At 37.1% G+C, this 26,960-nt stretch overlaps 1 long non-coding RNA gene across 1 annotated transcript; it reads right to left on the bottom strand.

Annotated features, from left to right (window-relative positions):
- Positions 1-2,502: 2,502 nt before the first annotated feature.
- LOC139362199 (uncharacterized) lies at positions 2,503-24,076 on the bottom strand. Its single transcript, XR_011620587.1, has 3 exons — positions 23,835-24,076; positions 3,875-3,957; positions 2,503-2,616 (listed from the first exon to the last, which is right to left on the bottom strand). It is a non-coding gene; the product is annotated as an uncharacterized lncRNA (long non-coding RNA).
- Positions 24,077-26,960: the final 2,884 nt, after the last annotated feature.

Here is a 26,960-nt window from a genome sequence, read left to right as displayed (position 1 = left end):
AAGCACTATCATTCTAAAGTTCACCTTGATAAAAAACTGCCTAAATCCAAAGGGCATCAGATTAATGGCTAAGGTCAGCATGACCATAAACCACAAATGACATCTCCGACCAGAAACATTCCAAACCCCTGCCCGACCAGAGACATGCCAGCCCCGAGATAACCTCCCCTCCAGCTGGAGAGATGTCAGCCCCAAGATAACCTCTCCTGTGACAAGAGACATTCCAACCCTGCCATAAACTTCTCCCCCACATAGAAACATTTCAAACTCTCTCACCAATACATACTCTTAGTCTGTAAGAGACAGCACTCCTAACCAAAATTGTCCAGAAGCCCCTCTCATATTTACTCTCCAAAATAAACCTGTCTTTGACTGTTGAGCTGCTTTTCGTGTTTCTTTCCTCTTTCTTTAACTCTTACAATGAGGAGATGTGCTCTGCTACAAGGGTTTGTGCTAAATGATTACTTTTCTTCATTACTATGTTTTGCAAGAATCAATATTATTATCTTTAAAGCAAAATTAGGAATGTCCTTGTTCTCAAGGTATCAGGATTTTGGAACACTCTAAAGTCTAGGTCTGTTTAGTAAACATTATCAACCTTTTCCCTTAACTGTAAACATTTAGAGGCTAGGAATGCCTTTCTGGGAATGCAGCCCAGCAAGTCCCAGCCTCATTTTCCTATCCTCACTCAAGATGGAGTTGCTCTGGTTTGAACACTGCTCTAGTTTGAAGGCCTCTGACAAAGGGAGTAGTGAGGTGGAAGTGAGAAGGCCATCGCAGCACACACATGCTATTCATTCAAACAGGGAGCTTGCCCAGACTTCTTGCCTTTGCAGTCTCAGGTTTATTTGCTGTATACTACAGAGTGCATGTTCTGTGGCCTCTCAGTTGTCACATACCTTTAGAAAAAAAGTTTTCCTGCTTATCCTCTCTGTGAATATAAATGACTGATGCAGACACACTGTTGCCAAGTGTAAGCGTCTTTTTTTTACATAAATTTTGTTTTACAAATGCAAGGGTAGACACTGGTCAGATTATGCAGTTTGCCTTTGGTGAGGTGAATGTTCAGGCTGTGACTCTAACCTGTTGTTGTTCTTGTTAGTGGCCTAAATTTAGAGTTATCTCTGTGAGGTTCTAAGACGTGTACTATCAAGATTCTCCCCAAGTCACAAGGCATGACTTGCTGTCAAAGTTGGCAGCAAGGATGTAGGGGCCAAAAAATAGGCTTTTATGTCACAGAAAAATGAGCTGAATTTCATGCTGCTATTTACTAACTAATTGTGTCATTTGAATAACTTGGATAATGTCTCAGTGTCTCAGTTTATTTTTAAACTAAGAATGCATCCACACAAGTGTCATGAGAGTTAAATGAAATAATGAGTGTAAAATGTTTGACATAGTGCCTGGTACTCAGTGAGTATAAAATAAATAATAGTTATTATTAGGTGGCTGTTTTTCTTGCTGGAGCTCAGAACATGTTACCCCAAAATATGGAACTGAGGCAATTGAGTAAACAGCAGAAGCAGTTACGCTGACCTTCTCCCACCTTTCTTCACTGAAGCATGGTCATCAAGAAATGTTGAAAGTAAGTTATAAGGTCCTCATTCTAGAGGAGTCCCACCCTATATCTGGAAGCCTAGAAGAATCAGAACAAATAGGCCCTGCTAAGTTCCCCATAAGTCATTAACAATAGGTCATATCCCCTTTTTGTCCAGTTACTCTTCTACATGATTGTTCATTCTTCATCAAATGTCCGCATAAAAATATACAGTATTTTATGCATCTTTGGGTCTTCATCTCTGAGGGATCCTATGTCACATAAAAATATGGTTAAATATATTTATTATTGCTTTTCTCTTGTTAATTTGTCTTTTGTTATAGGGATATCAGCTATGATCCTTTCAATGGGTGAGAAAAATATATTACTTTTTCTCCTGTAAATGTTTATGTAGGACATGTTCAGTGTCTAGTTGCAAAAATTATTCAGACCATCATGTAACCCTTCTCATTTTTCTCTTTATAAGTCCCCAAAATATGTAACCTACATATTTAGGACTGGCCTCATTTACTTTATGCATTTGAGAATCATCTATATGTATCTAGATTTTGTACATTGTTTCCCATTTCTCTTTGGGGTGCTAGTTGAATAGGCACTATAAAGAGTTTCCCAAAAGAATAGGTGAAAATAGACAGGCTAAAATTATTAATTTAGATTCTTTCGTGTGAAATTCTGAAACTGAACATTTGCAGAAATAAAATCTTATAATCAATTAGTAACATTTTGAATATTGTATCTTCTTTTTACCCCTTTGCTTCCTTCTTCCCTGAACACATTTAATAGCAGATGGCTTTAAGATGTTTTTAGGCTATTGAACAGACTGGACTGCATTCTGTTCTTGGAGGGCTGTTACCCACATGTAGGTGGTTCATGAAACAGAAGAGTAGAGTAATACATTGTGGTAAAACAATTTTATATCAAGGGAAAAAACATGTCTTAATTTATTTGCATTCATTAAATTAACATTCTTCTAAGTAGACACGTTTCAGTTGAAGGATTGGGCTATAGAGCTTGCAAATGTGTTTCTTCCTGTGCATGTCCAGGCTTCTGTAGAAATGCTTCCATTTTGACGAAATAAGAAAAGAAAGAATTAGCAGTACTTGCATTCCTCACAAACATTTCATAGACACTATGGCATACCCTTCTAGGCAGAAAGCTTAAACATATTATATACATCAAACTGACTGGTTTCACTAGGTTAAGGGGAAAAAGCAATTATTTAAAAGTCACAATTCTACATAAAATATTGCTTCAAGAAGTTCTTTGGCTTTGAAGTGGAGTCTGGACTTTTGCATCTTTATGAGGTCATATTTTTTCAGACTGAATTTTAAAATACATTTAATATATGTATGTACACATGTCAAGGCAGAGGGACGTTTTGTATATGAATTTAATTAAGCAATAGGCCACTTTGGGACTTGTTTTATAGAGCCATTTGTTTCATGTGAGTTCAACTGCCCAAGCTACCGTGCAATAATTGTCTCATAAAATTATTCTCTGGAGGGCCTTATTTCTACCATAATGTGCTTTTACTTAAAATTTAGTTTAACAGCCACATTTTTCCTTGTATATCAAGGAAACTCTATACAAGTAATAGCTATTGGAAAATATAGTGGTTAAAGAGCTCTTGGTTTTCTTTATTTACTATTGGGAATTGTTCATTCAAAGAAGAAAAATGAGAAAAGAGGAGGAAAATATGTATATTACATTAGTAATAATCTTTAAATTTGGTATTTGTTTCTACTTACCATTCAAGATACTCTCACATAATCCCTTTTACGTATTTTTGCCCTCAGCATGTTCATCTCCTGCATGTACTTGATCCCAGCCTATGCTCCTTAGAAACAATGGATCATCTACAGCAATATTTGCTGATATGTGCCAGAAGATGGGCTCTTCACTGGGACCACAATAATTAATTGAGACCTAATTCCAGTTTTTTTAGTAAGCTTTTAATTTGGAAAGAAAACTGACTGTCAATAAAGGTTTGTAAAGTATGTGTAATTTACTGTAGTGTATGCTGGATATATATTTTCGAACTATGAAATTCAATAATTTATCTTTTTTCATGTTTCTACAATTAAACTTAGTTTCTATCTTGAGCAAGACTCCCTTGGATCCTGACAAGAGTGGCCCTTGGCACTTTAGAAGAATTTGAATGTAACCCTAGTACTTTAAAAGATCTTGAATATCTTAGACACACGTATGTACCAGTTTTAAAGACATATAGGTTTTCCTATAAAATAGAATATAGTACTCGACACTTGCACTCCTGTAATCTTAAACATCTATTCTCCTGACTAATAATGTACTCACCCAGGGTAATATTTTTCTTCACCTCTTGCGAAAGGCAACTGTGTCCAAATGCTGTGAAGGTTGTGGGCTATGCCACTGTGACACTGGAGATAAAAGAAGTGCATCAGAGTGAGAGGAGGATCAGAGCACGGAAAGGGATTGGTAAGAGAAAAGATAGATGAGTTGATCTGCCAAATGCTTCTTCTCAAATCGCACAAATACAAAAGATTCCTGCAAAATATAGTACCATTTCCTGGTAGTGCAGAGCATCTATTTTCTGTCACTTTTTATGTTCCAATTTGCATTTCCAAGGTACTCACAAAAAACAGGTATTCTCAATATGTGACAGAGCTTGATCTGTTTTACAACATTAAATGGTTCATGCTTTTCTTAAATTTGTATTTACCTAGGTTTCAAAGTACACTTCATGTAGCATGACAGTGATGTTTTACTTTGGTAAATAGATATTAAGTGCAAAATTGAGATGAATTATATTTTTATACAAGTGTTTAGTAAGACTTTAATTTTTTAAATTAAAAATTTTACAGTATGTATTTTTTATTCCTAATTGTTTTTAATAGTTAATTTTGAATATTTAAAAAATTTTTTGGGTAACAAAGATAAAATATATGTATTTTTATACTTCAGTACACTCTGATTGAAAATACATTCAAATTTCACATACTTTGAATTCAATTACAGTTTGCTTTTTTTTAATCATTTAAATCACTGAGAATGAGTACAAGTTGGGATTGTGATGGAAATAGAAAATATAAAAATAGAGTTCAAGTCTGGGCATGGTGGCTCAAGTCTGTAATCCCAGCACTTTGGGAGGCTGAGACCGGCAGATCACAAGGTCAGGAGATCGAGACCATCCTGGCTAACACGGTGAAACCCCGTCTCTACTAAAAAAGTACAAAAAAACTAGTTGGGCGAGGTGGTGGGCGCCTGTAGCCCCAGCTACTCAGGAGGCTGAGGCAGGAGAATGGTGTAAACATGGGAGGTGGACTTTGCAGTGAGCTGAGATCTGGCCACTGTACTCCAGCCTGGGTGACAGAGCAAGACTCTGTCTCAAAAAAAAAAAAAAAAAAAAAGAAAAGAAAAGAAAATAGAGTTCAAAAAAATTTGTAAGCAGAAATTTTAAAAAGTATTTTAAAACATCCTGAAAGAAGCGATTGGCTTAAAATTTTAAAATCTGGCAGCAATAAAAGTAAGCAGGTAATCACCCATGATGATTCCTGTAAAATTAATTAACAGGTCAAAGAGACAATGGGATGGGAAGAAGTGATGCTAAGTGATGTTGAACAATTTACTTAAACTTGCTGTGACTCAGTTTTTTCATGTCTAAAATGAAGATAATACAAATGCCTATCTCATAGGGTTGTTGTAGGAATTAAGTGAGTTAACATATGTACAGTTAAGACATGTAGTGAATATTCTAAAGTTTTAGCAACTATTAATATTTTGGGAAAAGTAGATATGCTGTGTAGAATAAAGGTAACAGAGGAGAAAAAACACAGATATGTAGGAGAGTTTCCATTTATTTTCTCTGTGTCTCTTATCTGGCATATTTTGGCTACACTTATGGGAAGGAGCTAATGGAATAGGAAATTTTGCCAAAACAGAAGAATTGAATAATGGTTGGAGCAAGAGCCTGGAGGAAGCAGGGAAAGAAGCACGTAAAGCATGTACGAAAGAAGTACCTTGCAAAGAGGAGTAGTCCCACTTTTCCTTACCTGAGGATCATGATGATGTAATAATCAGGAAGCAGATGAACTTACAGATGAACTACCTCACTCCCCTTTGTATTATGAGGCTGAAATTGAGTCAGGCACAGTCTAGCTTATGTCTTAATGAGAGGAGATAAGGAGAGAGGGAACTGGCCTGAGCTATCTAAAAGGATTCATGTGTGATGTCCAAGGCTTGCAGTACCATCAATTCATATAATTGTCATAGTTTACACAGCTGGGTCTTCAGAAGTCTGAGTGGAGAAGGAGATAATTCAACGTTTGGATTTTTTTAAGTGATCATGTTTTGGGAATTTGAACTAGAAACATAAATGTAAAAAAACAATTGAGGGTGCTGCAAGAGGGTCATTAAATAGGTACACATTTAAGTACGGAGATAGAGTTAGAAATAAGATAATAAACAGGTTTTTTTTTTTTTTTTTTCAAATGGAGTCTCACTCTGTTGCCCAGGCTGGAGTGCAATGGCATGATCTTGGCTCAGTGCAACCTCTTCCTCCCGAGTTCAAGTGGTTCTTCTGACTCAGTCTCCTGAATAGCTGGGACTACAGGCACATGCCACCATGCCCGGCTAATTTTTGTATTTTTAGTAGAGATGGGATTTCACCATGTTAGCGAGGCTGGTCTCGAATTCGTGACCTCAAGTGATCCACCCGCTGTGACCTCCCAAAATGCTGGGATTACAGGCATGAGCCACTGTGCCCGGCCAGTGAATAAGTTTTTTAAAAGGTCAAGGACCTTAAGATATTTTAAGGTCAAAGAACATGTGCAGTAGAAGTGAGGACCAGAGACAACTAGCCACACTGGGAATGTTGAGTCGATGATTTTAGAGATGGCAGCTGCAGTTATGTTACTGCAGCAATTCTTCCAGATGCTACTTTTCAGATTTCAGAGGAAATCTGTGCAATGATGTCAGAGTTTCAGATAGAAACTCTGTCCCCGCCAAATGAAAAAAAGCAAAACTGGTAATTAGTTATTTGTTCATTATACCGATTAATGATAAAAATGAGCTTTTATACTAGGTCACTTCATCTGGTGTAGGTTTAAAGAAAACTGATATGGCAGGCATATGGCAATGCTGCTAGTTCATAGACTATGTCAGAGATACCAGAACAGAAGGCTCAAGTTAACTAACAAAAGGAATCTTCTTCACTTGGTTTCAATCACCCATCCAGAGGTTGGGTGAAATATTTTCCACCTGACCACATATCAACTCTCATTTGCAAATAAGCACTTTTATAAAAGAGGAATAATTGAATGTAGGGCTTGACATCGTGAACTCTTAAAATAGACTGCTTTGGTAACAGAATTATCTATGCCTCAGTTCATAAAATAAACATACTAGGACACACTTAATAGTATTGTAATGAGAATTAAATGAGTTAATATTTATAAATTCCTCAGCACAGTTTCAGTAACATGGTGAGACTCTATATATAAAACTATCAGGCAAAAAAGTTTAATCATAATAGTTAAAAATTGTACAACAGGAAATATCAGTAGCAGAAATATTAGAGTAAATAAAGGCCCTACCTATAGTTCGCTAATCTCTCAAAGCCCATAATGACTCATTCGATGCTTAACAGCACCCAAGAATATGACTCAAAGTTTTATAAGGCTATCAGAGAATCGTTTTCTAAGCCTGGAAACCTGAAGCCCAAAATGATGCCTTCTGCCTATGGATTTATCTTATTGTCCCACGCTGGCCATGGTCTGTTCAGTATTTGCTTGGCCAACAGTGTCTGATAGAATCTGTTCAGCTTGCTGGACATCACTGGGTTTTCTCTACTGACCCCTTGGTACACTGGCTTAAAAATTACTTTCTTGACCCATACCCCTCCAGCTATGCTGCATTTCTCTGCTCCCCTTCACGTCCAATTTTTTTGGAAGGCATTTTCTACAGAAGATATCATTGCTTCCTCATTGCCCAATTATTCATTAAGCCGTTGTAATTTTGCTTCCTCACCCATCACACCTCTTGTCATAGTCATCAACATTGTCATGCTGAATTTTTATCCTTTTCGTATGCAAGCTCTCTGCAGAACTGATGTAATATGCTATTTCCTCTTTATCAAGAACGCTAGCTCCTCTTAATTTTCATCACACTCTTCTGGTTTTCATTCTTTCTCTTCAATCTGTTTTTCATTCTCCCTTCTTGGGTTCCTCCTCTACCCAAACCCTAAATATCCATGAAGCTCACAGTTCTCTTCTTCTGCCTTTTTGCTATACGCATTCCTTCTAAGTAACTTATATTTCCATAGATTTAAACATTTTATAAATTTCAAATTTATATCTCCAGCTCACACTAATGTTTTGAGCCCTAGACAGTTTGCAGCTGACAGTTTGTGACTGTAGGATTAGACAGAAAATACTTGAGGTCAAAATATAAATATAAAATATGAAAAGTAAAGATGACCAAAATTAAAATCTAGAAGATAGGATAAGTTAAGTGAAGGGAAAGGTAGAGGAACAATTAGCCTTGGGTATAGGAACAATTATTTATGTTATTTAACAGAAGTAATAAAGTTAGATTATTTTGGTTATAAACTATAAACAGAGGAATTAATAACATTAACATTTTGGGAAAAGTGGAGGGTGAGAGGTAATAGACATTGTTGTGAAGTTACCTCCTCATATAACTCAGTAGAAAGATAATGAATCAGGTCAAATTCATGAATCACAGGAGAACTAAAACCAATGACAATAAAAATGTATATTCTTAGCAGCAAAGCTAAACTTAGAGTGGAGAAGAGAAGAAAAGAACTAATCATTTTAATCATGAATCTTTTTGGATGATTTAATTTGTAACAATGTGTATGCATTAATTTAATAAAAATAAATTTTAGTTTTAAAAATAAAACCAGGCTGGGCATGGTGGTTCATGTCTGTAATACTGGCACTTTAGGGGGCCGAGGTGAGGAGATCACTTGAGGCCAGGAGTTTGAGACCAGTCTGTGCAACATGGCTAATATGGTATGGCTGTGTCCCCACCCAAATCTCATCTTGAATTGTGGTTCCCATAATCCCTACATGTCATGGGAGGGACCAGGTGGAGATAATTGAGTCATGGGGGCAGTTTCCCCCATCCTGTTTTTGTGATAGTGAGTTTTATAAGGGGCCCCCCTCTTCACTGGGCACTAATTTCTCTCTCTTGCCACTCTGTGAAGAAATGCCTTCCTCCATGATTGTTAAGTTTCCTGAAGACTCCCTAGCCATGCGGAAGGGTGAGTCAATTAACTTTTGTTAGTAAGTTATCCAGTCTCGGGTATTTCTTCATAGCAGCGTGAGAACAGACTACTACAGTAAATTGTTAGTAGTACTGTGAGTGAGGCACTGCTGTAAAGATGCCCAAAAATGTGGAAGCGACTTTGGAACTGGGTAATAGGAAAAGGTTGGAAGAGTCTGGAGGGCTCAGAAGAAGACAGGAAAATGGAAAAGTTTGGAACTTCCTAGAGACTTGTTGAATGGCTTTCACCAAAATGCTGATAGTGATATGGACAATAAAGTCCAGGCTGAGGAGGTCTCAGATGGAGATGGGGAACTTGTTGGGAACTGGAATAAAGGTAACTTTTTCTATGCAAAGAGACTGTTGGCATTTTGCCCTGCCGTAGAGATCTGGGGAATTTTGAAGTCAAGAGAAATGATTTAGGGTATCTGGTGGAAGAAATTTGTATGCGGCAAACAGTTCAAGAGGAAGTGGAGCACAGAAGTTTGGAAAATCTGGAAACTGATTATGCCATAAAAAAGAAAACCCCATTTTCTAGGGAGAAATTCAAGCTGGCTGCAGAAATTTGCATAAGTAACAAGGAGCCAGTATTAACCCCTAAGACAATAGCGAAAATGTCTCCAGGGCACGTCAAAGACATTCAGTGCAGCCCCTCCCATAACAGACCCAGAGGCCTAGAGGGGAAAAGTGGTTTCCTGGGCCAGGCCCAGGACCCCCTGCTCTATGCAGTCGTGGGACGTGGTGCTCTGCATCCCAGCTGCTTCAGCTCCAGCTGTGCCTAAAAAGGGCCAGCATATAGTTCAGACCACTGCTTCAGAGGATGCAAGCCCCAAGCCTTGGCGACTTACACACGTTATCGGGCCTGCAGTTGCACAGAAGTCAAGAATTAAAGTTTCCACCTGGATTTCAGAGGAGGTAAGAAGACGCCTAGATGTACAGGCAGAAGTTTGTTGCAGGAGCAGAACCCTCAAGAAGTACCTCTGCTAGGGCAGTGCAGAAGGGAAATGTGGAGTCAGAGCCCCCCCCAGAGTTCCCACTGGGACACTGCCCAGTGGAGTTGTGAGAAGAGGGCTGCTGTCCTCCAGACCCCAGAATGGTAGATCCACCAACAGCTTGCCACGGGTGCCTGGAAAATCTGCAGACACTCAACACCAGCCCTGAAAGCAGCTGGGAGCCGGGCTGTACCATGCAAAGCCACAGGGGCAGAGTTGCCCGAGGCTGTGGGAACCCATCTCTTCAGAGTGACCTGGATGTGAGACATGGATTCAAAAGAGATCATTTTAGAACTTTAAGTTTTAATGATTGCCCTATTAAATTTCAGACTTGCATGGGGCCTGTAGGTCCTTTATTTGGCTTATTTCTCCCATTTGAAACAAGTAAATTTACCCAATGGCTGTATCCCCATTGTAGCTAGGAAATAACTAACTTGCTTTTGATTTTACAGGCTCATGGCTGGAAGTGACTTGTCTTGCCTCAGATGAGACTTTGGACTTAGAATTTTGAGTTAATGCTGTAATGAGTGAAGATTTTGGGGGACTGTTGGAAGATCATGATTGTGTTTTGAATTGTGAGGGGATGAGATTTGGGAGGGACCAGGGGTGGAATGATTTGGTTTGTCTGTGTCCCCACCCAACTGTCAATTTGAATTGTAGTTCCCATCCTCCCCACATGTCATGGGAGGGACCAGGTGGAGGTAACTGAATCACAGGGGTGGTTTCCCCCATCCTGTTCTTGTGATAGTGAGTTAGTTCTCGGGAGATCTGATGGTTTCATAAGGGGCTTCCCCCTTCACTGGCACTGGTTGTTCTCTCCTGTTGACCTGTGAATAGGTGCCTTCTACCATAATTGTAAGTTTCCCAAAGCCTCTCCAGCTGTGTGGAACTGTGAGTCAATTAAACCTCTTTTCTTTATAAATTACCCAGTCTCAGGTATTTCTTCACAGCAGTGTGAGAACACACTAATACACTAGCAAAACCCCATCTCTAAAAATCATACAAAAATTAGCTGAGAGGCTAGCACCTGTAGTCCCCGCTACCCAGGGAAGCTGAGGTAGAAGGATTTCTTGAGCCCGGGAGGTTGAGGCTACAGTGAGTCATGATGGAGCTACTGCACTCCAGCCTAGGTGACAGAGTGAGATTCTGTCTCAAAAAGTCAATAAATAAATAATAAAAACAAAACCCAAAGTAAACAGCTTTTGTGAGATTTTATTAAGGGGCTGCTTTTGATGTGAGTTGTCTTAGGTATCTCAATTTGCAATTCTGATACGAAGCTTGTATATTTGCATAACATGTACAAGCTATTTGATTTTTCTGGTTCTTACTTTCCATATATATATGTAGTTTTTTCTCTGGAATATTGTTGCGAGGTTCGGATATGCTTGTGTGAATAGTATAAAAGATATGCAAATAGAATACCTTCCTTTTCTTGTTCCTCATTCCTCTGAATTGTGAAGCTCATCATCTGTAGCTTCCTTTTATGGGTGTATGGATTTATTATTGAAAATACTAAAAGATTTCCTTTCACCGAGCTTATCATGTGCTCTTCCTAGGAAATGTTAAGTATAGTGGTGCAATATATGTTTCAGATTTAGATTTAGACTATACATACCAGACTATTACATTTTTAAAGAGTTCTGCAGAATCCTTCTTTGTTTAAAATGGCTGATGTCTTAGAATATATTTGAAACAATTAAAAAAAATTATTTCTTCAGCAAATGTGGCTTGTGGCAGTGGCTATTAGGCTTGCCAGTTTTATTCTGGACGAGATGTCACTGTGAAAAAGAGAAGGCTTCAGGAGAAAATGATGCTTAGGTTATTCTTCTTTGCTAACCCTTCACTCAACCATTTTTCATATTACCTTCAGTTTTGAGCAGTTTTACCTTGAGTCATGAGAGAGTAAAATTTCATTTTTCCCCCCCATGCCTCTGGCGGAAAACTGTGAGTACTCTGCTGCTTTTGTACTTTGGATTCCTGTCTATCAGAGATTTGTGAGAACAGATTTGAAAGACTTTGTTTTCTGTACTTCTAGTTCTGGTACTAGCTGTGCAGATATTTTTTAAATGTCATCAAAATATGTTTGTGCAGTATGTAATTAAGATATATTTGATTATCATTACCCTAAACAGAGAATGAGTTCTGTTTATATTTTATTAAACAGGTTAGTTGGTTAGGCACTTCCCTTAATGAAGACAGAAATAGATATGTCTGCTTTTATTAATAAATCTCTTCCCAAAATAAGAACTCCGAAAGAGAGATGTGCAGAGACTTAAACACAGTACTCACCAGTGAATTCAAACAGTTATCTTCTGTGGTCTCATCTATTTTATTTGCCCTCATGGCAATCCCTCTCAGGAATTTACCTGGAATCTTTTGCTTGAAAGATTTGAATACGTTAAATATTTAATGTTTATTCTTTTAAAGTGTGTAAGAAAGGACCCAAGGCTGATGTCTCAAAGAGCTTTGTAAATTTTGTGATTTAATCTTTGTGATCTCATGAATCACTTCCAATGTCAGTTCCCTCATGTGCTCCAATTATATAGGGAGATGGCTAATAACCCCTACTTGTTAACAAGGTTTGATGTGGGATTTTCTTTTTGTCTTAGTCAGGTTGAGTTGCTATATAACAAAATGCCATAGACTGGATAGCTTAAGAACAGACATTTATTTTTTATAGTTGGAGGCTGGGAAGTCTAAGATCAAGCTGTTGACAGATTCAAGTTCTGGTGAGGGTCCCTTTCCTGGCTTGCAGACAACTACCTTGTCCTCATGACCTCACATAGCAGGGAGAAGAAGAAAGAGAGAGAAAGTCTGAGAGACAAGCTTACTTATCTTTTTTCTTCTCCTTATAAGGAAACTAATCCTATTGGGGTCCTTACCCTCATAACCTCATCTAAGTCTACTTCCCAAAGGCCCCACCTCAGATATCAATAGGTTGGGAGTTAGTGTTTTAACATATGAATTTCAGGAAAGGACAAAAACATTCAGTCCATAACATTCTGCCCCCGGATCCCCAAATTTCACGTCTTCTTGCACGTAAAATACATTAATCAAATTATCCCAACAGCTCCAACATTCTTAACTCATTCTAGTATTCATTCTATAGTCTAAAGTCCAAAGCCTTATTTAAATGTCATCTAAGTCCAGTATAAGTGAGACTTGAGATACAATTCACCCTGAGGTAAAATTTCTCTCCAGTTGTGAATCTGTGAGAACAGACAAGTTATGTGTTTCTGAAACACAATGGCGGGATAGGCGCAGAACTGATATTCCCATTCCAAAAGCAATAAATCAGAAGAAAGAGAGGAGAGATCCCAAGGAAGTTCAGAATCCAGTTAAATATTCTGTTTAATCTGTCATGAGTTCTACCTTCCACAGAACACTAAAATACAATTCGGCCAAGTATTTTGCCACTTTATAACCCGGATCTCCTTTCCTGCAGTCTCCGACAACCTTCCTAATTTCCATCTGAACCCTCACCAGAATTGCCCTTAATGCTCATATTTCTAGCGTGCACCTCAAAACCCTTTCAACTTCTATCTATTACTCAGTTTCATTACATTTTAAGGCTCAAGAATAATCCTCTTTAGTTCCATGCTCTGCCCTCCAGATTCACTGGGTTGGCAGTGTTGCCCCCAGTGTCAGTAGTATCCTTTAGCTCAGTGGAAGGCTGTCTATCTGGCTCTCTGAGACGATCCCCCCCACCCTCAGGTGGCTCTGCTGGGTGGCAGTTCCACCCTTTGAAACAACGTGAAAGCAGCTTTTCCCCTGAGCCCAAGCACTCTGGACCTGTGGCAGCAATAGTAGTCCTGATAATCTCTAAATCTCTTTCGGGCTCCTTCTTTCTTTTAACACATTTTAACCGTTTGCCTTTGTTCTGTCTTATTTTCTCTATTTTCTTTTATTATTTTTAACTGACCCTTAATAATTATACATATGTTTGGGGTATAATGTGATATATCCGTACTTGTATACAATGTGTAATGATCAAATCAGGGTAATTGGCACATCCATCACTTAAAACATTGATCAATTATTTGTGTTGGGAATATTCAAAATCTGCTCTTCTAGCTATTTAAAAATATAAAATAAATCATTGTTAATTATAGTCACTCCAGAGTGCTATAGAACACTAGAACTTATTCTGCTTATTTATTTTTTTTCTATTCCAGCTGGCAGTGTTTCTGATGGTATAATCTCATCTCTATTTCTGGCTTGTGTTATTGAGATGGCTGACTGGGTATGTGGTTCACACCCATGCTAATCTCCTTATCAAAAGAGAATACCCTTGGTATTCTCTTGCCAACCTGTTTTCTGAACTTTTGCAATAGGGACAGGCTGAGAATTTGTCAAATATTTAAGCGCTGGTTTCCTCTTTACTTAACCTTCTTTAATTAATTATTCTTGTCTTGCATTTTACCAAAATCAGTCAGGAGGAACAATGCCACTTTTTCAACACGTTGCTTAGAAATCTCCTCAGCTAAATATTCTGTTTCATCTCTCATGAGTTCTACCTTCCACAGAACACTAGAATAAAATTCAGCCAAGTATTTTGCCACTTTATAACAGGGATCTCCTTCCTGCAGTCTCCAATAACATGTTCCTCATTTCCATCTGAACCCTCACCAGAGTTGCCCTTAATGCTCATATTTCTAGCATGCACCTCAAAACCCTTTCAGCCTCTATCCATTGCCCACTTCCAAAGTCTTTGTCACATGTTTTGGTATTTGTTACAATAGCATCTCACTTCTCAGTACCAAAATCTGATTAGTTATGGTTCTCCAGAGAAACACAAGCAAAAAATATTGAAGAGAGAAAAACGAGAGAGAGAGGAAGAAAGAGAGAGAGATTATAAGAAATTGACTGACATGATTATGAGGCTGAGAAGTTCCATGCTCTTCACTTGGCAAGTTGGAGACCCAGGAGAGCAGGTGGTATATTTCCCATCCAAGTCTGAAGACCCCCAGACCATGAGAACTAATGGTGTAGTTCCAGCTGAGCCTAAAGTCCTGAGAATGAGGAGAGCCAATGGTGTATATCCCAGTCCAAGGGAAAAAGACCAGTATCGCAGTTCAACAGTTAGGCAGAGAGAAAAAGAGCAAATTCTCCCTTTGGCTATCTTTTTGTTTTACTCAGGCCTTTAAAAGATTAGATTATGCCCACCCACGTTGAAGAGAGCAATCTGCTTTACTCAGTCTACTAATTAAAATGCTAATCTCATCTAGAAATACCTTCATAGAGACACCCAGAACTAATATTTAGCCAAATATCTGGGCCTCTCATGGCTCAGTCAAGTTGATGCATAAAATTAGCCATTACACCTTTATGTTTTATTAGATCAATAATTCCAAGTCTACCATTGACAATGTGGTTCTGCTTTTTATTTAGCACCTAGACTTTCAGAACTATCTGCTTCCAATTGCTTTCCACCAGATAGGTCTTAATTAGAGGAAAGGAATTGTAAATTCAACCATATAAGCTTCTACACCAGCCTTGACTATAGCCTCTGTGAAATATTATTCCTGGTTTGAAAAAATTGATAATATACCAATAGCTGTAGAAAACCATGAATGTTTTAAGGTCCTTGTAAATACATCAACATAATAATAACTATTAAGCTTTCCAGAGCTATTTTAGGATAGTTGTAATATTTTTTATCCTTCCTTTGAAAATATCAAGCTCTAAAACAACAGCATAATGGTTTTGCAAAGATTTATTTCTAAGATTAAATAATGAGGGCTCTTCTTCCCTTGAGCATGTTTGGAAATTTTCCTCTTAGAGAATCTAAATATATGCCCATATTAAAATATCACACAAATTAAAGAAAGCCTACTTGTTACTAAAGCAAGCTTGATAATTAAATCACTACCTTTGCGTCTAGCATCAAATAGAAGGCAGTGTTGTTTGATAATACATTTGTATCTTGAGTGACTTTTTCCCCCAAATCATGACATATGTGATGAAAAAGTTAAGAGTTCACCACTTCAATAATTGATTTTGATAAAGTAATTACAATAAGGACACAGTTAATGTAATTGATATATTAATTAAAGGAACAAAGTTAAAAGTAGACCCCAAACAAACAAACAAAAAACAAAAACATGTGTATGTTGTAGGTATAGAAAAATTGAAATGTTTTAGATTTCCCAGATAAATAACAGACATTTAGGACGGATTATCATGCCAATCTTATACAATATGCAACATGATTATCTTTGTTTTATTATGCCACCTTTCTTTTGTGTTCACTCCTTCCTCTTTGACCTTGGTGCTTTACTGTAAAGGAATTTAGCAACTGCTCCTATGTGACGGGAAAAATACCTGATTTGGCAAGTGTGTACTTTATGAAATGCGATATGGCATCAATCATCATTAATCCAAATATCCCTATCACATGCAGGGCCTGACCCCATCACATCTGGTTTCCTGTTTGAAAATCCTTCATTTTGTGGAGGTTTTTGCTGATAACAATGCTCAGAATGATCTCTAGGCAATGGAAACTGACAGAAGATGAATTATCTGTCACTCAGGAGGATGCCTTGACCATGGAAACAATCAAGTACAACTGTCTATTATTATTACTTTTTCCCCTGGGCTTTCTTTGTTTCTTGGATTAGTTTCCAGCTCAGCATCTGCTTTAAAAGCCTATTAAAAATCTCAAGAGAAAATATGAAGTAGAGAATTCCAGTGAAATTATTCTTGGTTGATGGCAAATGCAATCATTTTTTCTTTGTTGCCCAAATAACATATTGAATCATTATATCTTAATTTTTCCAAAGAAGCATTTAAAAATAACTCACGTACCATGTGTGGTGTCTTAAGCAAACGATTTGTTATTAGCTATTACATGTCTGGACAGATTATAATTTTGTGGTTGGGAATCACTAATTTTATTCTTCTTCTGAAAAATCTTGGGTAATTAGTGATGTGATATCAGTAACTGGTGATGGCTACATGTCAGGTGCAACATATTTTATCATTCAAAATACACAAAGTTACTTTTACTTACAAAATACTGATTCTAGGCTGTTGTACAAAGAAGCTGTGATATTTGAACACCACTTCCACTTCATCAAGAACAGACAAAATAGCAACACAGAAAGCAGGAACAAAAAAGTCACTTCCCTTTTTGGCAATTAAAGATATTTCAGGCATATTTGAAAAGAAGGGGGAACTTGGAGGGGAAAAAGTTTAGTGACAGGAAGGAGGATCAAGTTGGTCGGTGACTGTATAACTTTATCTCTGCTTGAGCAAGGAGGACCGTTTGAAAATTTAAATCACAGGGCAGGGAGTTAAATTGTTGTAGAAAGGCCAAGGGATTTTGAGGTATCAGGAGAATTGCAGGTGGAATACTTCTTAAAGAAAAATGTACATCTAGATTAGGGTGAAACTCCATGGCTAATAGGGACCAGCAGGTCACATAAGTTAAAGGGGACATAGACAAGCTTTGTTTGTACCATATAAATGCATCAATAAAATTATAGCTACATGTAACCCGATGAATGAATCTCACGAACAAGATGCTAAGCAAAAGGAGTCAGACATGCAAGAGTACATTTTGTGTGATTCCATTTTCATAAAGTTCAAACAGACAGAACAAACCTATGGCATTAGAAATTAGGATAGCAGTTCCCTTGTGGGACTAGTGAATGGAAGGAGGCAAAAAAGCAGGCTTCTTGGGTGCTGGCAATATTCTGTTTCTTGATCTGGGTTCTGGTTACACATACATAGGTTTAATTTATGATAATAAATAATATTCATTGAACTTATGATTTATGTCATCTTCTGTATGTATGTTATACTTCAATAAAAAAATTAAGAAATGGGTCTCAACAGTCTTAAAATTCACAAAAAATATTTGTCATCCCTTTTGTTTTTTTAGAAACTTGTAGCCTGAAGGTCTTTCTTATTCCAGCTTTAGAGAGAGACATGAGTACGGGGAACTGGTTATTTGCTATAAGGAAAATAATTGGGTACATATGATGATAAACGGTGACGGTGCTGAGTCATGGTATCAGAGAAATCATAAGAGGTGAGGACTGTGAGAACTGAAGAGTTTGCGAATCTCTGTTAAGGGAATTTGCTCTTATATTTCAGCAGCTGCGTGCATGTGAGTACGTGTGCTGAAGGTTCCCAGATTTTCTAGTTTTTTTAAAGTGGAGTCAGGAAACAATTTTATTTGAAAACTCCAAATTTTCTATTTTGGGGTAATATTTTTAAGCACTTTGAAATACAGGAAGCATATTTCCAGGCTAAATTTGGCCTCCAGTTTTATCTGTTTGGTATAGAAGTCTGGGTTGATTTCTGGGGATTTCTAGGTTATCTCTGGACAGGTAATAATTTAAGAAAGAAAAGAAAGGAACATACAGATAAAGAAAAGAATATACGTATACTTTTTGTTTATCCCAGTCTTAATAAGTTTTTGTTCATTTTAATTAACACTGAGAGCTTAGAAAATAGGGTATGGTGTATACATTCTGGCATCTCAAATGTAAGAAATGATAGAATCTATGGTTCTCTACATTTTCCAAGTTACTTGGAACATGTATCTTTGATTTTCCAAAACACTTATTTCTTGGTTGCTTACAGAGTGCCAGGCACTTTGCTAAGCATTCAGGATGTATATTCACTTAATACTTAGAAACTTTGTAACAATTTGCAGGTGAGGAAACCGAAGCATGCCTAAATTTACAATGTTAGTGAGGATTCAAATCAGGCATACTTAATTTCAGAGCTTGAACTCTTAACCACTAATTAATCATGAATCTTATAACTATATGTAGTGATATGTAAATCAAGAATTTTTAATTCTATTTTATAGATGAGGAAACAGATGCTTTAAATCAGCAGTCCCCAACATTTTTGGTACAGGGACCAATTTCATGGAAGACAGTTTTTCCACAGATGGCAGGTTGCAATGATTCAAGCACATTACATTTATTGTGTACTTTATTTCTATTATTATATTGCAATATATAATGAAATAATTATACAAATCAACATAATGTAGAATCAGTGAGAGCCCTAAGCTTGATTTCCTGTAACTAGACAGTCCCATCTGGGGGTGATGAGAGACAATGACAGATCATCAGGCATTAGATTCTCATAAGGAGCACGCAAACTAAATCCCTCACATAACAGAGTTCACAATAGAGTTTGCCCTCCTATGAGAATCTAATTCCCCACCCCTCATTTTGACAGGAGGTGGAGATGGGTGGTAAATGTGAGTGATGCGGAGTGGTTGTAAATACAGATGAAGCGTCACTTGCTTGTCTGCAGCTGAATTCCTGCTGTGGGTCCCAGTATCTAACAGTCCACAGATCAGTAGCAGTCCATGGCCCAGAGTTTGAGGACCTCTGTTTTAATGACTTGACAGAACTCACAGATCTGTTTACTAAGAGAGGATTGATACAGGCCTCATGTTCTTGCCCCTGTACTCTTTTCCCCTGTATCCTGAAAGTCATCCTGGGAGTTAATTTTTTATTTGTGGAATTCTCTAACAATGGGTTCTTTCTGGTCACATAGCAGTTTAATTATCCTTTATTTGGAAATGATCTAAATAAAATCAACATAATCTTAGATGATAAGATAAATGTATCCCAAACAAGTACACTGATAACTGATATGCATAATGAATTAACCTTCTTGATGCTTAGGATAACAACTACTGGTGCATCTCCTCTCAGTTAGTGAATTAGAAAGCCAGGCATCCATCCAAATATGCAGATGTTTAGCCTTGTGTAGTCAAAACCTCTGAATGACTGACACAATTTTCACTTTGAATTACATTCTTTGGTGCCAGACAGTGGCAGAGTATCAGGCAAATAAATGCATGATTTTAAAAATAATTCTTTCAATCTTGACCAGTAGCAGCCCCAGTTGAGTGGAGAAAATATGTGTTTTGTGGTTTTACTTATTAATCTTATATTGTACTTATGTCAATTTTAATTAGCCTTTTTGACTTTCCTAGTTTTCTTCTATCGAACAGTGATTAAGGTTCACAATTTTGTATACTAGATGGAGTTTAAGTGATCTCAACAATCGAAACAGACCTTTTTTAGGTTTGTCTGTTCTCTCTTTTCCTATTCAGACTGGTCAGGAAATCATGAAATATTTAATATAACATTTGAAATCAAATAATTGTAGAATTGTCTCTTGAAATAGGCTGGTATCTATCAAGCATTTTATTTGTAGTCTGGCATCCTAAATGTTTACAGTAAAAATTGAGAGACAGCTTTATTGTATTTTTGTTAAATTCATTAGGCCTTCCCTTCGGTCTGTTAATTGCCCCCTCCTGTTGTGTGTTTCTAATGAAAAGAATCCATTTTTAACCAGCACCCGCCATTGTGGCCCTGACGTTACCATGGAAATGAAGCAACTTGTTCTGAAATTGTCTGCTATACATATTTACATCACATTAGATAACACCTGGGCATTAAAATCTTGCAATACAATAGGTTTTTATTTTTTAAGAACACAAGCAATACCATTTTTCCTTCACCTGAGTTTTTTGCCATTATAATGGGTGGGCATGCAAGCTGTAATTACCAGCACTGGTCTTAGGTTGGCAGCTGAATGAGATGTTTTTTCATTAAAAAATAAATAAATATATATACATATATATATATAGTATATACATACATATAACAAGTAGAAAAGTACTAGAATCTTGACAATATAAAAATGGCAAAGTTTTTAATAGTCTTTTTATTAAATTATAAACATGCATTATTCTCCTAGAAGGTGTCACAAATACGTATGGATAGTTGCATTTCTAGTCAATATTTATGCATGTATATTAGATATCAGATGCTGCAATACTAGCTGGGGATACAAAAGTGAATAAGATATCTTTCCTGACCTCAGGGAGCACATATTCTAGACTATCAAATGACATATCTTGAGTAAAAATATATAACAAATATGTTCCAACTTTGATAAAGCCAGGAGCTGGAAAGCAATATCACATTTATAGTCCCATTAAAGGTATAAAGATAGAATGTTAATTACTACATTTTCCTTTTCTAATATAATATTTTAGATACTTTTATGCTATGGCCTTGGGTGGGTACATCAGGAGGATCAGAGAAGCCATAATCCTTGCCATCTACACTGTCATGCATAACTCTCCAGGATACTTGGCAATACATACATGCCTTTCCTTTATCTTTCTATTGCATACAGCACAGCAATTCCAAACAATTATTTAATCCATCAAATTTATATTCATTTCCTACATTGTGATAGGCATTATTAATCAGTACTTTTCTAAGGTTGTCTGACTCTCAGAATTTTCACATCTTAACATCAAAATTTCTAGACATCTTTAACTGTTCATGCCTTACTTATTTTGTCATTCTTCAGAAACAAATAACTTTTCTATACAAGGCTTATATTTTCTACCCATGGTCTTGACTCTCTTATCTGTAACTCCTTTTAGGCCCAAGGCTCCATTTGGCCATGGTAAGATTGTTCCTCATATTGTCACAATAGAACTTGCAATAAGATTTAATGCAATCCCAAGGAAATCTTTGTGATTCTGGTAAGACCATGTCTTCACATCATTGACAATGACCAGAGTAAGATTTTAGGAAACCCCCACAAATCCATACACACTTGGTAAGACTGTCACTCACTATCTTCGTCACCTGCCCCACCTCTTCTCTTCTTAGCATTATACAATGTTTAAGAGACAAATCATAAGAAAGAGACTATAAATCAAGTTGACTTTCTGCATTCTGCAAGAAGCCATCAGGATTGATTTCATTATGTCTTACCTTGATCACAAACTTAGGTTCAAGCCTCCTGGGACATCCACCATGATTACAGCTCCGCATGGCTGTGTGTTCCCTAATCTGAATCAATTTTTCTCCCTTCCCCATTTGCTCACACTCTTCACTGTACTCACTACAAAATCTCCTGTATCTTTTTCTCTTAATATGTAATCACCTTTTCCTCTAAAATAAGCTCAGGTATCCTTTCAGATACAGATCTTTGAATTGTGACAGCTTTTTCTTCTGTATTTCATGTACAGTGGATATAAGAGGTGGACTAGATGTCCTCTAGGTTTCTCATTGTTTTGCCCAGACCACTATCTGTCCCACTTTTTGTCGAAACCCCCAGATTATCCAAGGAATATGACAACAGCTCCCTCTATGCTTCTTGAACATTCATATTGCAAACTCCCAGTTATATCTTCTCATTCCCTGGAGATTTAGCAATTGGTTTCACTATGCATGTTATTTTTCTTACTATCTTAAACAGTCATTTAGACCCCTCGTTTAAAATCCTGGACCCTCAATTGCTTGACTACATTTAACCCCAGTTATTATGCCCTCCTCGTATCCTCAACCATGCATCTCTATGTCATTCCCTGAACTTAGTCATTACCAATTTCCACAAAACCTCAATTTCAGGAATTCCACTCTCTGACCATCAAACACTTCTAGCTTGCTATTTCATAATACCTTACACATTTTTTTTTTTTTTTAACTCTGTGCCACCTTGGTAACCCTGCAGGATAACCCTGAAAATCTTCTCTTCTTATCCAGATTACATTGCCTTGTTTTGCCATGACAGTTCCTTGAATTCATTTCAGCTCCCTTGCCTCTCTTGTTCTCCATATTGCCTGATAAAGTAAAATACCAACACTACGTAAGCCCTTCTTTTAACCATACCTGCAACTTCGCAGCCAAACACAGCAAGAGGGAAACACACAAAGGTACCGACTGGTTCATTTAAAAATCATAATCACAAACCTCCTGTGTTTCCTCAAGACTGCCTGGCTATCCTACTCCATTTCCCTAATCAGGTCACCCTCTTACTCTTTCAAAACATTATTTCACATCTTCTCCTCTTTCCTATTTTCACATCTCTTTCATCTTTTTACTCTGCATTAATGACTTCTTACAGCTTTGAGAATATAGAAGCAGTCAGAAGACAAATGCCTCACCATTTCACCATGAAATCTGCTAGCTCTACACATCTGGACACATATTTGTTACTTATCTACTTTTTATCATGGGTAAACTCTACATTTATGCATTGAATATCAGTCCTTCTGATTTACTCAGTAAAATTATTCTGCCATTCTCCCCTTTCTTTAAGTATTATTGCTGCTTCACAAATCGTCCTAAAACTTGTATCTTAACACAAGCATTTTCTTATCTAGTATGGGTCATTGGATCAGGTGTTCTCTGGTCCAGGATCCCTCATCTGATGTATTCAGATCATGGCTGGAGCTAGAACCAACGGAGGAGGAGGTCAGGAGCAGCTGGGGAATGGCTAGTGTTTCTCTCAGTAAGCAGAGTCTCAAAACTTCTCTCTGTAGTATCTCTGCAGGGGTGGCTTGGGGCTTCCTCATAGCATGGTAGTTTCAGGGCAGTCGGAATGCTTACGAAGCAATTTAAGGGTTCAGTGGGAGTGTTCCAGCCATCCAGGAGTAAATTTCATTTCCTTTTCTGTCTTAGCCACAGAACAGAAAGATGCTTCACAGAGCATCCATTCTGCTGATTGTAAGCTAGTCAAAAACTGCACAGATTTGAGGGGAAGGAACATCAACCACCCTTCTTGATGAGAAAAGTGTCAAGGTCCCATTGTAGAAAAACACATGGGATAGGGAATATTATTGCAGTCATTTTTGGAAATTAAAATCTGCAGTATAAGTTAATAAATATTGTTCTTGCTACTGAAGCATTTCTGTTTGCATCCAAATGTACTACAAAAGCACTCATTAATAAAGAAAAAAATACTTCTTTTTGGCCCTATACCCTTGCCTATATTACCTTTTCTTCTACTTTCTTTTATTGTGATTTTTTTCAAAACAGTTTTCCATTTCTCATTTTCTATTTGTTCCTTCATTTGAATCAGCTTTCACCTCTACCCTCCACTAAAATACCCTTGACAAGGTCATTTATCTTTTAAGTCCAATCATTAATTCTCATTTCTCATTTTATTTCATGAGTTCAAAGTACTTAATACAATTGATAACTCCCTCCTGTTCTTGGAATACCTACCTTGTATGATTTCCGGTGCTCCCATTTTTCTAGCAGTCCTGTTCTTCTCCTTTGCTCACCTAATCTATACATGTTGGAGTGCCCACGCTTCGTTCTTCAACCTTCCTGAAGTCCTCACCTGCACCTATCCCTGAGATTATCTCCTCTGGTCCCATGGCTCTAAAGTATATCCTTTGTGATGACCTTCCCAGTTTTCAGCTCCAGCCTCAAACTCTCCCTGCACTTGGGACATGTATGCCTGATTGTCTACTTGACATCTCTGCTTTGTTTTCTGACAGATATATCAAATTTAATATGTCCAAAATAGAATTCTGTCTTTGAAAATACGTCCAAAATAGAATTCTGTCTTCTCACTTTCCCCACCGTCCCCCGCCAAACATACTCATTTCTCAGATTTTCTCATTTCAGAAAATGGCACCACCAGTTACCTAAGTGCTATGCCAGATGTCTAGGAATATTCCTTGAGTTCTATCTTTTCTTCACCCTCCATATCCTATTTATCCTAAATTCTTTTGGTTACACTTATAAAATACATCTAGACTGTCAAGTTCTCACTATCTTCACTGCTGCCATCTTAGCAAATTAATGTTAATCTGACATTGATTTATTGGATTGGACAATAAATTTTGTTCATCTTCTTTTCCCCTATAATAAAAGTTTTTTAAATTTTGTTAATATTAAAACACGTATTTTGTTCATAATTCTTTGTTGGCTTCTCAAGGCGTTGAGAATAAATAAAGCATCCTTATTATAAACCACATTTGTTCCTGCATGAGCTGCTCCCTGTCCACCTTTCCACCTGCATTTTTTTGTTTCTCTCACACTGGCTTATACCTTTCTAGCTCCAGTGGCCTTCTTGCTGTTCTTAGACCTAGGCAAACTAGAATCTTTCCTCTGGATTTTTAAACTTAATGTTTCTTCCTCTTTGAGCATCTCTATCCATTTCCAGCCTTCTTCTGTAGTTAGTCTGCAGGCTAGCATTTGGGAGCCACTAATAAGAGCCTAAAATGTCCTCTTCTGATAGGGCCACATATCCCAGTTTAAATTTCCTCTCATCATTGTTTTCCTTATACTTCCCATTCCAACAAATGTTTTCCTTGAAGATAAAAAAGGCAAGAAAATAGGAGATGACACTAATTTGCTTCCTGACATTTATTAACAGTAAGCTATTCACCAACATCAACAGAAAACATCTTATGTTTTGTAGTAGAAATAAAATAAAAATTGTTTGACTTGTCATAATATAAAAATATTGTTAATATCATATAACAATTTCAAAAGCCTCAACTTTTGTAGGTTTTGCCTTTCTTTCTGATGTAACATATCATTTATATGCATGTATCTTACATATTTTATATATTACTCTCAAGAATCTAAGTTTGAATGTTTCTATATATTGCTACATCTGTTTCCTCAGATGTGTATTTTCTTTTTACCCCACCAGTATAATTTGGTTTTCATGGTTGGTTCTTTGTTCTTATATAACCACTAATTCTCTCTAACATTTTAGAAAATCTGGCCAAGAGTTCTATCTTATTTCTACCTATTTCTTTGATTTTTTATAAAATCTGTTTTGCTCGAATTTAGGGCAATGTTATAAACTATTTTTTTTTCATACAAGAGCCCATTGATAGCATCAACATACTTAAAATACTTTATGTTGTAAATAGTTGTATATTTACTATCTGTTAGTTGATAATATTCAAACATGCCTGTGAATTCATGGGTCCAATTGCTGCATGCCTATCATAGGTCTTTTAGAAACTGGGGTGTGAAGGAAATTGCTGATATTATAAAGATAACATATTAAAATTGTTGAAACTTGCCAATTTTCCTTGCTGCTTACAGGATCCCTGAAAATCATAAAAAAGAAAATGGAAATACCACTGTCTTTATGAGTGATATGGTACCTCTTATTTCCAATGAAAATGTTGCTAAAAGTTGGAAGGACAAAGAGAGCTGTGTTCAATTTTAAGTGGGTCTCCTAGCATTCGTCATCCTCTTTACTGGAATCTTAAAATTTGGTTTTCTTTGGCTAGCTACATGTAAGAAACAAGGTGAAGATAGGGCAACTTGTATGGCTTGTCAAGGGGCACGTCTTAAGCCAGCTTACTCACAGAACTACATGAAATAAAGGAAGTAGAGAAGAGAGAGGCATGATTGGGCACAAATAGAGGAAGCCTGTCCTGGCCAAGTCTGCTTATTCCACAGAAGTGAGAATCACTGATTTCAAGAGAAGAAGCTTAATATGGGTTTGTAACTTTTAAAGCGTGATACCACTGCCTACCAATATTTATAGTCCATGAAATGTTCCAGGCAATAACTAACCAACTTAAAAAAATGTAGCTGCCATGTTTTCTGGCCAATACAATGCTCTTCTTTCTAGCTTCTTTCCACCCAGCTATGGTTTTATGACTCTTTTTCTGTCCAGTGAATTATTAATGACTGTCAGCTGAGTGGAAGTTCCCAGAATGCTTTTAAATTCTTGATAAAATGTAATCCATTCACCTAGAATGCCCCTTTACCTCTGTTCCTTTTACCTCTTCCTCCCTGAATTGTAGATATAGTATTCACAGTTCAGTACTTATCATGCAACTATAAGACCCCAAACCAATAGACATTAGAACAGCATAAAAATAGAAAGATTTTGGTTTCTTGTTGAAGTTGAAAAAAGGAATAAATGCCAGTCACTGTTAACCTTCAGACTTCCTGTAATGTGTGAATAATAAATCTCTGTTGGTTTAAACTACTGTTAGTTGAGTTTCTGTCCTTGGAGAACATACATGTAATGGATGTAGTCCTCCTCCCCTGGAGGGACTGGGTCAGGAGCAAGATAAGAAGGGGAAAGAAAAAGAGGAGTCTGGTCAACAGTTACTCTGCCCCTATAGGAACTCTGCCCCATAATTTGGGAATCAAATTATAGCAGTGTCTTATTTTCCTAACCTAAATTTTTAAGATTGCAAATAAGTACTTCATCCCACAAAATACAGTATAATGTCTTGTAGTTTTCTCTCTCTTTATCTTCTTTCTTCTTCCTTTCCACGCTAGAAAAAAAATCTATTTATAATAGATTGTGTATATCACGTGTTGTGATAGATTATCAAGATGATAGAAGTAGCTCCTGCC

Source organism: Macaca nemestrina, chromosome 3 (assembly GCF_043159975.1).
Source record: "Macaca nemestrina isolate mMacNem1 chromosome 3, mMacNem.hap1, whole genome shotgun sequence".
NCBI lineage: Eukaryota > Metazoa > Chordata > Mammalia > Primates > Cercopithecidae > Macaca > Macaca nemestrina.
Note: the sequence above shows the minus strand (reverse complement) of the source record. Positions and strands in the feature narration are given on the sequence as shown.